The sequence below is a fragment of the Panthera pardus genome, unplaced genomic scaffold (assembly GCF_024362965.1).
Source record: "Panthera pardus isolate Hobbes unplaced genomic scaffold, ASM2436296v1 HiC_scaffold_21, whole genome shotgun sequence".
Taxonomy (NCBI): domain Eukaryota; kingdom Metazoa; phylum Chordata; class Mammalia; order Carnivora; family Felidae; genus Panthera; species Panthera pardus.
The window spans coordinates 45,981,107-45,994,431 of NW_026526777.1; the positions used below are offsets into that span (position 1 = coordinate 45,981,107).

Here is a 13,325-nt window from a genome sequence, read left to right on the forward strand (position 1 = left end):
GCTGAAAGCACTGGTAAATTAGCCTTTTTTTTTTTTTTTTTTTTTTGAGAGAGAGAGAGAGAGAGAGAGAGAGCATGTGCGTGAGCAGTGAGGGAGGGGTAAAGGGAGAGAGAGAGAATCTTAAGGCATGACCTGAGCTGAAACCAAGAGTTGGATGCTCAACCAACTGAGCCACCCAGGCACCCCAAATTATCCTTTTTTTTTTTTAATTTATTTTTTAATATATGAAATTTATTGTCAAATTGGTTTCCATACAACACCCAGTGCTCATCCCAAAAGGTGCCCTCCTCAATACCCATCACCCACCCTGCCCTCCCTCCCACCCCCCATCAACCCTCAGTTTGTTCTCAGTTTTTAACAGTCTCTTATGCTTTGGCTCTCTCCCACTCTAACCTCTTTTTTTTTTTTTTTCCTTCCCCTCCCCCATGGGTTTCTGTTACATTTCTCAGGATCCACATAAGAGTGAAACCATATGGTATCTGTCTTTCTCTGTATGGCTTATTTCACTTAGCATCACACTCTCCAGTTCCATCCACGTTGCTACAAAAGGCCATATTTCATTTTTTCTCATTGCCACGTAGTATTCCATTGTGTATATAAACCACAATTTCTTTATCCATTCATCAGTTGATGGACATTTAGGCTCTTTCCATAATTTGGCTATTGTTGAGAGTGCTGCTATAAAAATTATCCTTTTTTTAAACATTTAGAATGGAAGGATTTGAGCAAGTGTTTAGCCCAAACCTTTCATTTTAAAGATGGAAGTTGAGAGCATGAGAAGTGAAATTCTTCATAAATATTTGAGTGTATATATTTAAAAGAGTCATCATCTTTAATTAACCTTTGTGGGTAGATTATACGGTAGAGTATAGATAAACTCTCTGTGGACTTTTCCAAGCTCATAAGAGAATGTTTACACTCGATGACGTAGTGATGTGATTAGTGCTTTAATGTGACAGAAGAAGATGATCATTTACATGAAGAAAGCCAAGATAGTGACTAGCAATGAAGAAACCAGAAATGTGATTCTCAGCAACCTTTGAAGCATGTGAATTTGAATGTGGATAAAGGATCAAGATCATAAACCTAATTGCCCCCCACACAAATGGGACAGTGGGTTCTTGGGAAATTGTAAAGAAAATTTCTTCTTCTAGGCCTCAAAACTTTAAGGAAAAGGAAAGGAAAATCTTGAGTAACTTGCTTAATCCTGCTGAGACCCATTTCCTCTCCTGTCAAATTAGGCTTTTGATAGCAACCTTGTGGGATTATTGTGATGATTAGAAATAATCTAATACTAAGTGGGTGCTCAATAAATGGTAGCTGATTCTATTATTGTTACTATTGTTATCAGTATATATTTTTTCTTCAAGGCATTGAGCCCATAACCAGTGTGCACTCATTCTTACCTAGAACTTTTATTCCCTTGGTTCTCAAAATGACATTGAAGTATCTGAAAGGTGACGGTTGGCGGAAGGTATGATCCTTTAGTACCCTACAGCCTTGTTAGCTAGTGTTTCCCCTGAGGCCATTTGCAGCAGAATTACCTGGTTGTTCGTTAAAAATACAGATTCTTGGATCCTGCCACAGATCTACTGAGTCAATATATCTAGGGATGAAACCCCTGTAATCTCCACTAAAATTTGAGAACCACTATATGAGGTGCTTTGGAGACCCTGTGGGGCTCACAGAGGGCAAGGCAGCTGACTTGATCTTGACCAGAACCTTCCAAATTTCCTTATTATGTACCCCCATTTCTTTAAAATCCAAATTTTGTTTGTCTGTTTATTTATTTATTTATTTAAATTTTAGAGAAAGAGAGAGAGGGCATGAGTAGGGGAGAGGGGCAGAGGCAGAGAGAGAGAGAATCCCAAGCAGGCTCCATGCTCAGTGCAAAGCCTGACACCGGGCTCAATCCCATGACCTGAGCTCAAATCAGGAGTTAGACACTCAACTGACTGAGCCACCCGGGAGCCCCTATGTACCTCCATTAATAAAATCTTTTATATAATGTAATACTAATGTTTATGTATTTATACATTTATTCATAAATTATTTACATGAGCCACTATGTTAAATATCATATATAGTATAAAAGAAAATAGAAATTTTAAAAAGATGACAAAAATTTTATGTAAAAATTTTAATATTTTCTTAAAACCTACTGGATCGTATGATATACACCTAGCCTGGTGTATGTCTCCCAGAGACCACTGGCCAAACCAGAAGTGATCACTATGTTTGTGTTTATTCAATTACTTGTTAAGTAAACATTTACAAAATTCCTTCCAAGGGCTTCAGGGCCTCACTGTGAATGATCATCTCTTTCTGTTATATTGAAGCACTAATAACATCACTACTTCATTGTGCACAAGGTTCTGTGGGTAGGAGGGTTCAGTTCATCTCCTTCAGGTAGTAGAGTGGTGCGGCATCTAGTTCAAGGCTATACTGAAAATCACAAATCTGTACCTGAACAAAATATTTGGGATTGGAAGAAAGTCCAAGATAATCTTGGTATGTCATTAAGAATCTAAGAAACAAAGTGAAACAGATAAATGGCCCTCACTGAATTAGACAGAGCACCCTCTTTGGGAAGGCTGTGTGGTACTGTGGGAAGAACACTCAACTTGGTTTTGGAAAACCTACAGGTGGGCATGTGTGTCCGTGCTTCTTTCCTTACTGGCTGTGTGACCTTCTGTAAATTATTTACTCTCCTTGTGTTTCTGTAAACACTCCTTTGTAAGACAAGGATAATAACGCCCTTTCTGCCTACCAGACATAATTGCTAGCACAATCAAACTGTTCTCTTTTTGATAATGATCTTGTAGAATTCCAGGCTTGATCCATCAGCTGTCCATTGCTATACATTTATTGAGTGCCTGATGGATATTCCAGAGTGTCACCAGGTAAGTAGAAACTCACTTACCTTGATTGTGCTAGAACAAGCAAGTTTTTATTCTCCTGAATTCAACAACTGCTCACCTTCTATCTGTGACACTTCTGTGCTCACAGAGGTTAAGAGAAGTGACTTCAAAGCCTGGCTTTAATGCTCTGACATTTCATTTCCTTAAGCCTTCATTCCCTCATCTGTAAAATAAAGATAATGATATTTATCCCCCAAATTACTCTGAGGAATATCTGAGATAATTTATGTGAAGTCCTTGGTGCAATTGAAACATAATAAAAACTGAATGATGTTTATTACTTAAATGGCAAATACAGTAGGGTACTCTTTCAACATTTTGGTAAATACAAATGGCAATTTGATGCAACTGTTCAGACTGGATTTCACTTGGTGCTTCTAAAAAACCAAGTGATTTGACCTTACATCTTCTATATGATTACCTTTTTCATACTGGTCGTTGCAAATGAAGTTAAAAGGTTTCTTTTAACATTCAGCTAGGGAATGAATAATGACCAGCTTGATAGAATAGAAATTTTTATTATGTTTTGGGCTGTTGTAGATTTGAGAACTGCTCCCAAATGAAGACTTAATATTTCAGACATAGAAATAAAAGGAAAAAATATTTCTTAAAAAATTTTTTTTTTTAATGTTTCTTTATTTTTTGAGAGAGAGAGACAGACAGAGTGTGAGCAGGGGAGGGGCAGAGAGACAGAGGGAGACACAGAATCCGAAGCAGGCTCCAGGCTCTGAGCTGTCAGCACAGAGCCTGATGCGGAGCTCGAATCTCAAAAGCCGTGAGATCATGACCTGAGCTGAAGTCAGACGCTTAACTGACTGAACCACCCAGGCGCCCCCAAAAATATTTCTAATGTAATAAGATGTAATCATGAAATCATGAAGTAATGAGCCGGTAGTTTGTATGTACCACAACAAAGCTCTGATCTTGATTTTTAAACTATGTGGCACAAATCTTACCCTAAAATTTAATAACAACAGATTTTTTTTTCTTGTTACACAAGCTATTGACATAGCTTAAATGACTCACTAAATGACTCATGATGCAATGGACTGGCATTTCCTTCTTCCTTACTTAAACAAAGATGATTTGATTATACAGGCACATTTTGGCTGACCATAGCTTACCTTCCTAATAGGCCTGCAGCTTAAGAAATGCCCCCAAAGACTGACCAGTATTTATTTCTGAGTTAATTTAAATGCAGTTTTCCTAAATGTCCTAAGTATAAACCTAATCTTTGAAACAAGGGTCTTCTATTGCCTGAGTTTGAGGCTGATCTTCTGTGTTGTAATTTGTCTTGGTGTCTTACTCTGCTTTCCTATCACTGTAGGCTCATAGTGGCATAGAGTATTAGAACAGGAAAGAACCTTTGAGATCTAACTCTCCTCTCTCACTTACTACATGTGAAAACTGCCATCCAGTCAAGTCAACCATTTTCATCAGCTTCAGAGTAGAGAATAGACTCTAGGTCACAACTCTGAGCTCTCTGTTCGTGGTTTATTTCTACCCAACTCATCTTCTTTCAATTTCTCTGACTCCTGACTTAATTTTTTTTTTTTTTGGTTCAGTTGTATAAAAGTGTGGGAAAATTGGATTAAACTGAAACATTATGTTCAATCCCTTCTCTAGAATAAGCCTTGATGTGTGAGTGGAAACACTGGTATTTCAAGGTTCGCACTATTGAAGTGTGGCAAATTGGCCATGGACATGCTATTGGATTTGGCTGTACACATCCTATTATATCTTTGGCACTGGGGCTCTAATAAACTGCATACAAAATTGTCTCCAATATTAGTGAATATTCACATTGAGAAATCATGTTTATTTCTCCTTTTACATTGCAGTGTGACTTTATGTATTCCTTAGCGAATTAATTACACTGCAGTTCCTGAGCCAAATTCAGGATTTTATATATATTATAAAATATTGACTAATAAATTATATATTAGACCCAAAAATCATTATTGAGCTTTAGTTGAAGAGAGCTGATCTGATATCCTGAGTTGTAAACATTGTATAGTAATAGCGTATTTCATATTATTGAAACAGAAGATGATTATTTAGCAAAAATAAATAAAAAATTCAGCAAAAAAGGCAAAGTAGGTGTATGAATATAGCATCAGATTGGTGTAAGACAGGATCCTAGAATTATGTGTTTATAGAGAAAAATGGTATCGTGGAGATTTGGATATACCAGATGAACACAGTCTAGATGTTACAATTTCAGGGCAGAAAATTGTGAACAAATAAATAATCCCAGAACCAAATATGCATTATTACATATCAAGGAGCAGTGTAAAGTGTGAGGAATCTGAAATTTCTAGAAAAATGTAGATTGTATCCACTACCTTATTTCTTTAGCCTCTGTACTTAAGTTTCTACTTCTTTACTCTTCTGAAACTGTTTTCAGGAAAGTCACCAATGAGTTGCAATTTGCCAACTTTCTTCTTCAAGGAATATGACGTTTGACACGATTGTCTACTTCCTCCTAAAAACCCTCTTCCTATTTGCTTCTGTGATGTTGCTGTTGCTGTGGAATAGGTTGCTGCTGCTTATTTCTTTCCTTCACTCATATCATAAACATTGATATCCAGTATTTCTTACTTGGTCCTTTTTTTTATAATACAACAAGAAATCATGAACATACAAAATGAACCAAATTACATGTGTCCATAGAAGACACTGCTAATTGATTTTGGCAATTTTCTCTCATCTCTGATGCTATCCTAAGAATTCTCAAAAATGCTTTAGGAAACCACCAAACTATCAGAGTTCACAGATGAGAGGAAAATCTTTTTTCCACTCCTGTTTTATATATCCATCTCAGAGGAGCTCATCTGTAGTCATGACTTTAATTCCAAAAATCCTGGGGCTTATTCATTAGTGTCTCTGGTACCCCGCACAGTGCCTGTAGAGCATGGTTTGGGTTGAATAAATATTTGAAGAATAAATGATAAAATGTTTGATAAGCTAACAATGCCTAAGTATGTTCTGACATATCTTGGGTGCTTGAATGTAATTAAAATTGAATTGTAGTGAGCATAGAGAATATACAAAATAGTGATGATATTACAATGAGGTATGTACATGTTGAGAAATTTTATTTCTGAACAAAAATCACTTTCTATACAAGACTTTATAATTATTTTCAAATAAGTAAACTTAAGATCTGTTCAGTAATAAGAAACACCCAGGGGAGATGTGAAAGCTTGCATTGGGGGTTTGAAGAGATAGTAATAGGCTAGTCCAGTGGGATATTTTCCTCAAAGTTGTAAATTCTAGTCCAGTGGCCAATGAGAATAAAATGTGCTTTCTATTTATTCCTAGCCGAGCTTAAAGTAATAACACATAATTTTGCACTGTACTTTGTAAACTTGTGAGAGAACTCTAAATCTTCAATAATCAGAATTGCGGCCTGATTTGTTTCTGAACATTAATAATGTAAATAAGTCACTAAAATGCTTACTATGAAGATGCTTCCAATAAAACATGTTTAAAGGAGGAGAATAAAGTGTTGTCAACTTGGATCCTGCTTTTTCTCTTTTCTCATTTTCTCATTTTTAGATTGATCTGTAAAGGAGGATTGTTATGCAGTAGGGAGTATTATTCACTGAGGTCATATTGCCTAAATTTTATTTATTTGTATTCCACCTCTACCATTTTTTTTTCTGTTTTATGAAAGCACAATAGTATTTAGCACATGGTAAATAAGTGTTGGATGTTACAATTATATATTACCAAAGATGCTTGGCTTGAGTTGGGGGTGTGAAGTGTACATTTTTCAAGGCATGTGATGGTGTGGTAGTTCTTGGGGGCTGGGTTTGAAGCCCAAAGGGTGAGCCACCAACTCATACTGCATTTATGCTAGTGTGCATTCAATTTCAGGGTGTAACCAGAAAGTGGAAGCACAGAGGTGGGGTAGAAGAGCCCAGGACAGGCGGGCCAACTTGTGTATGATTAATTTTCTAGTGGAGGTGTTTGCAGACTTTTTTGCACAAATCAATATTTGAGGCTTCGTAGGCCATATGATTTCTGTTGTAATTACTCGACTCGACTGTTGTAGTGCAAAAGCAACCACAGACAACACATGTTCCAATAACATTTAATAAAAATCAGTGATGTCCTAGATTTCTTCCAAGGGTCATAGTTTGTAGACTTCTACTCCAGTGGTGTGGTTTTGGTGCTCAATTAGTTTTCTTAAGTCTACATATTATTTTTAATCTTATTTTATGCTCTGTGTGTGCCTATGTGTTTGCCGTTGCTAAGTCATTAATTTCTATCTTTCTCATTTTTAACGTGGACTGAACTTTAGTTTGCTCTAATGTAGGTGCATTCTTCTGGACACTTTCTACCTCATCTGAGATTTGTTTCTCCTCCATTCAGAGCATGGTTTATGAGCTGCCTAATGAGATTAGAACTACATGCAGTCTATTGGAAGACCTGAGTCCCATTCTCTCATCTGAGATTTTGATAAATTTTCTATACTAAAGATCAGTCAGACTGGTTGGGAGTGCATTTTATTCCTGGACAGATTCTCTCGATCTTTAGTTTATTTTCCAGTTCTTCACGGAGTCCTGGAAAATGGTAAAGCCTGAAGTGTTAACTCCTCCTGAAATTACCTGTGCACTCCATTGGTTCACATGTCTCTAAATTTTGGGGATGGGGTGGGTTGGGGAGAGAGGAGAGAGGTGTTGGCAAGATTTTTCTGGATTTTTATGACTCAAAGTATTAATTCAATATTGCTTCTGGGGACTAGGAACAGGATTAGTAGACACTCAATTTCTTTTATTCCTATTTTTTTAGATTTTTCTTTTCCTTTCTTTCTTTCTTTTTTTTTTTTTTTTTTTGATGTTTATTTATTTTTGAGAGAGACAGAGTGTGAGCAGGGGAGGTGCCGAGAGAGAGAGAGGGAGAGGGAGACACAGAATGGGAAGCAGGCTCTAGGCTCTGAGCTGTCAGCACAGAACCTGACGCGGGGCTCAAACTCACTTTCAGGGTGTGTGCAAGATCATGACCTGAGCCGAAGTCGGAGGCTTAATCTACTGAGCCACCCAGGTGCCCCAAGATTTCTCTTTTCAAAGTTTATGGCATAAGCTTAGACCCTCTCCTTGTTTGGTAACGGACGGCTTTTTTTCTTCTTCCTTTTCACATTGCTTATGTGCCTATTTTGTTTGAGAGCAGAGTGGTATGGTAGCTAAAGACACAAGCTTTGGATTTAGACTGGTTGGGATTAAATCTCAGGTCTACCTGAGCTTCAGTTTCTACATCTGTAAGTGGGGATGATAATAGTGTTGGTTTTCAAAAAGATGTACTATCAAGTGAGTTAACATGTATAATGCCCTTAGAATAATGCCAGGTGCATTGTAAGCACTATTCATATTTTAATTATTGATACATATTTTTGATTTTTATCTGAGCTTTCTCAGATACTGAGATAGGTGATTGTGCTAGTTGGTTTACTCTGCCATATTGGCCTTCAGCTTGACTATTTTTGAAGCTCTATAGTCATTCTTTATTAGAAATTAAACCTAAAAAGCTGATACCAAACTATCAGAATCACTTGTGGACAGAAGCAGCAGAAAGAAAAAAGGGCCTTTAGTACATTTAATAGATAACTAAATTGGAAAGGGTTAGCCTTACAACTGTTTATAAATGAGATTGATTCATTTTCAGCTCTGTGTAGCCTTGATTTATTCTGCTGGCCTGGCTCATAAGTGACTTGACTTGTTTCAGAGCATATACTTCCTATTTTGTTCTGACTGTTTGTCTCACATCAGGCTCTTCCAAATCCCCTCCCTGACCTTGTCTTTTGGCCACAAATGCCTCTTCTCATCTCTTGCCACCTGGAATGATGTTGGTTTCACTCTTTCCACTACTTTTCATGTAAAGGAAGTGTTTGTATTCCTGGGTCTAAATGTCAGGCAGAGAGATTGGTCATTGCTTGCTATGTTTTCACCCAATGTGTTAGATGTAGACTGGTTCCTTCCTTTACTTAGATTGTAAGGTTTAAGGTGAATGGATCCTATCAAAATCAGAGCTACAGGCTTCTTAGAAATCTCTTGGCATTTAAGGACTGGTGGAACATTTTCAGCAGGTTGCACTAGGGACTTGGGATTTACAGATAGGTTCAGTTTTTGTTTTTGTTTTTAAGTAGTAGTAAAAATTTTAATTTTTTTATTTTAATTTTTTATTTGCACATAATTGACACACAGTGGCTAGAACTAGTTTTGTATAGATTGTTTAGAAGTTCTTCTCTCAGTCCTCTTACAGTATGAGTTTTTGTAATCTTGAAATTATATTGCAACAAAATTGAAGTAAACAACCCTATTTTTTCTGATAATCAGCTTTATTCAAATGTCTCCAAAATTTACATCTGAGAAGAGTCAGTGCAAAAGTTCAAATCTCCCAGATACTCATACTGGCTATAGGTGAACTCAAACTTCCTTTTAGTTAAGCAATGCCCCTGGTCAATTGTGTGCTCTACATGCATTCCTTAATCTTCACCACCACCATCCCCACTGTGATCCAACAAATATGCCTGTCTTTGTGAAGCTTACATTCTAGCAGGGAACAGGAAAGGGAAGGGAAGGGAAGACAAGGGAAGGGAAGGGAAGGGAAGGGAAGGGAAGGGAAGGGAAGGGAGGGAAGGGAGGGAAGGGAAAGGAAGGGAAGGAAGGAAAGAAAGAAAGAAAGAAAAGAAAGAAAGAAAGAAAGAAAGAAAGAAAGAAAAAGAAAAGAAAGAGAAAGAAAGAAGAAAGAAAGAAAGAAGAAAGAAGGAAGGAAGGAAGGAAGGGAGGAAGAAAGAAGTCTATTTTAATAAAAGGAGCATGGCTGAATGGGGATGAACAGTTAAATTAATTTTTTTTGTAAAATGAAGATCAAATAGAAACTCATTTTTGTCTCAATCTTTGATGAAAATATATCTCAAAAGTGTACAGCTACTCTCCTACTTTAATATTGAACATGCAAAGGTTAGCTTGACTCAGTGCTGATCCTGGGACTAATCTGAAAATCAAAGAATATATTTGATAACAACATTTTTGTCTTTGTTTTCTCTTAAAAATCAATTTTTTTCATGAAAGAAAATGTGTTTCTTGAGTTCTGGTTGAGGGTTTGATATTTTTCTCTCAGCTCTTGTTTATATGTTATCACAGAATGAGGTGTGACACAATATTTAGTCAGTCTGAGTCACAGTGGCTCGTGAGGTCGGGAACGTTAAGTCAAGGCTTACTATCTCCAAGTTTCTGTGTATCCAGTCTACGTGAGACCCCAGTGATGAACCAATTTTTTAAGTTCTGTCTTGCTCCAGTATATTAATATGAGTATGTCAAAAATTGAAAGAATATTAACATGCTTCTTTAAACAAATTAGGCAACATTTCAAGTATTCAGAGTTATTCTGGAAATAATATAACAGACTCTCAAGTTCCTTCAATCCAGATTTACCACAGGATTTGAGGACTTTTAAATCCTTAAACAAATTAAGTGTGAAAGGTAGATGTGTCTGTGTCCCCTTAATACTCTTCCCTTCCCTCTCTCCTTAGAAGTCATTGTTCTGAAAGTGGGATAGGCATCACTCAGCTATTGCTGTGTGTAAAAGTCACTCCAAACAGTGGCTTAAAACAACAGCCAGTTATTATTGATCATGAGTCTACACATCAGCTGGGTGGTTCTACTGATATGAGATAGGGCTCTCATATTAGGGAGGCTTGCTCATGTGTCTGTGGTCAACTGGCAGGTCAGCAGGGAGCTGGCTTGTGATGGTGTGGCCTTTATCATGTGTTTGGAGGTTAGCTGATTGTAGGCTGAAGTGATGGGATTGGCTGGCCATGGGTTGCTCATCATTGATTAAGCCAACTCAGCCTTATTCACAAGGTAGCAGAAAGATTCTAAAAGGGAAAATAGAATGGAAATGTGTAGGGTCTCTGGCAAAACATTGCTTCCATTGCATTCTGTTGGTGAAAATGAATGTCACAAAACACCAGATTGAAGAGATGGGAAAATAGACTTTGCTTCTTGGTAGAAGTAGTGGTAAATATTGTAAGGGGGAATGGATGTCAGGAGGGGAGGAAGACTATGTCTTTTCTGTGATCGGCTACATAGCATATGTATTTTTTCCATGTATGTGTCTTACGTTTTTACTAGATGTGTTTATATTTGTAAGTAATATTTTGTATTATTATAAAAATTAGTACATAGATATTCTATTCAATATATGACTTTTCACATTGCTTTTTAAAAAAATTCACAATGATGTTTTTGAAATTTACTGTTATAATGAATTTAATGTATATGATATCACAATTTATACATTCTCTTGTTGGTGGCCATTTAAATTATTTCCCATTATTTTTTGCAATCACAAGCAAAGCTGCAATGAACATACCTGTATGCAATTTTGTGTGTATATATGAGAGTTTCTCCAGGTATATATATATATATATATATATATATATATATATTTTTTTTTTTTTTTTTTTTTTTTTTTTTTTAATGTTTATTTATTTTGAAAGAGAGACTGGGTGAGAGGCAGAGAGAGGGAGAGAGAATCCCAAGCAGGCTTCATACAGCATGGAGCCTGATGTGGGCTTTTATTTTAAGAGTGTGAGATCATGACTTGAGCTGAAATCAAGAGTTGGATGCTTAACAGACTGGGCCACCCAGGTGCCCCTCCACGTATATTTCTAAAAATGAACCTATTAGGTTGTACCATACATAACTTTTCAGCTTAATTGGATATTGCCAAATATTTCTCCAAAGTAGTTAGACCAATTTACATACCCCATCAGGATGTGTAAGTTTCATTTCTTCCTACATCCTTATGAGTTACACTTTCTGTTATAAGAAATATTTTTATTTTTTGTGGAGCCAGTTGAAGAGTGCTGTCATTTTAATTGCATATCATTTAGTAATACTGAACATAGTTCATATGTACACTGGCCAGATAAATTTCCTCTTCTGTAAATTAATTGCCTATTCATATATTTCAACATTTAAATTTTATTTTATTTTATTTATTTATTTATTTTTTTTTTTCAACGTTTATTTATTTTTGGGACAGAGAGAGACAGAGCATGAACGGGGGAGGGACAGAGAGAGAGGGAGACACAGAATCGGAAACAGGCTCCAGGCTCTGAGCCATCAGCCCAGAGCCTGACGCGGGGCTCGAACTCACGGACTGTGAGATCGTGACCTGGCTGAAGTCGGACGCTTAACCGACTGCGCCACCCAGGCGCCCCTAAATTTTATTTTAAATATTAAAAATGTTTCCATTGGATTATTTTATTAGTGGTAGTTAAAAATATATAAATACTGGAAACCCATCCTTTTTCAATTATATATATCATCTTTTTGATTGTGACATATCTTTTAACTTGATTTATCATGTTTTCTGCTATGCAGGTGCTTTTTAATGTTAATATAATCAAACATTTCAGTATTTTGCTTTAAGGTTGTGCATTTTCTCCCTTTTTTAAATTTTATTTTAAGTTTTTATTTTAGTTCCAGTTAGTTAACATGCAGTGTTAGATTAGTCTCAGGTGTACAATCTAGTAATTCAATGCTTCCATACATCACCCCATGCTTTTCACTACAAGTGCCCTCCTTAATCCCCATCACCTATTTCACCCATCCTGCTACCCACTTCCCCTCTGATAGCCATCAGTTTGTTCTCTATTATTAAGAGACTGTTTCTTGCTTTGTCTCTCTCACATTGTTTTTCCCTTTGCCCATTTGCTTTGTTTCTTAAATTCCACATATGAGTGATATGGTATTTGTCTTTCTCTTATTTTTCTCAGCATTATACTCTCTAACTCTATTCCTGTCCCTGAAAATGGCAAGATTTCATTCTTTTTTATGGCTGAGTAACATTCTATTGCATATATCTGTACCATCTCTTCCTTCTGTATTCATCAATCAATGGACACTTGGGCTGTTTCCATGTCTTACTATTGTAAATAATGCTGCTATAAACTTAGGGGTGCATGTATCCCTTTGAATTAGTGTTCTTCTGTTCTTTGGGTAAATACCCAGTAGAGCAATTACTGGATTGTAGGGTACTTCTATTTTTAACTTTCTGAGGAAACTCCATTCTGTTTTCCAGAGTAGCTGCACCAATTTGCATTCCCACCAATAGTGCATAAGTGTTCCCTTTTCTCCACATCCTTGCCAACACTTGTTTTTTCTTGTGTTTTGATTTTAAACATTCTGACAGGTGTGAGGTGATGCTCATTTTAGTTTTTTTTGTTTTAAATTTTTTTTTCAACGTTTTTTATTTATTTTTGGGACAGAGAGAGACAGAGCATGAACGGGGGAGGGGCAGAGAGAGAGGGAGACACAGAATCGGAAACAGGCTCCAGGCTCCGAGCCATCAGCCCAGAGCCCGACGCGGGGCTCGAACTCACGGACC

General features: G+C 36.7%; 1 protein-coding gene across 2 annotated transcripts in view; it reads left to right on the forward strand.

Annotated features, from left to right (window-relative positions):
* Positions 1 to 13,325, forward strand: part of LOC109250327 (uncharacterized) — a 114,682-nt gene that overhangs the window by 54,093 nt on the left and 47,264 nt on the right. The gene's annotated exons all lie outside the window — the stretch shown is intronic.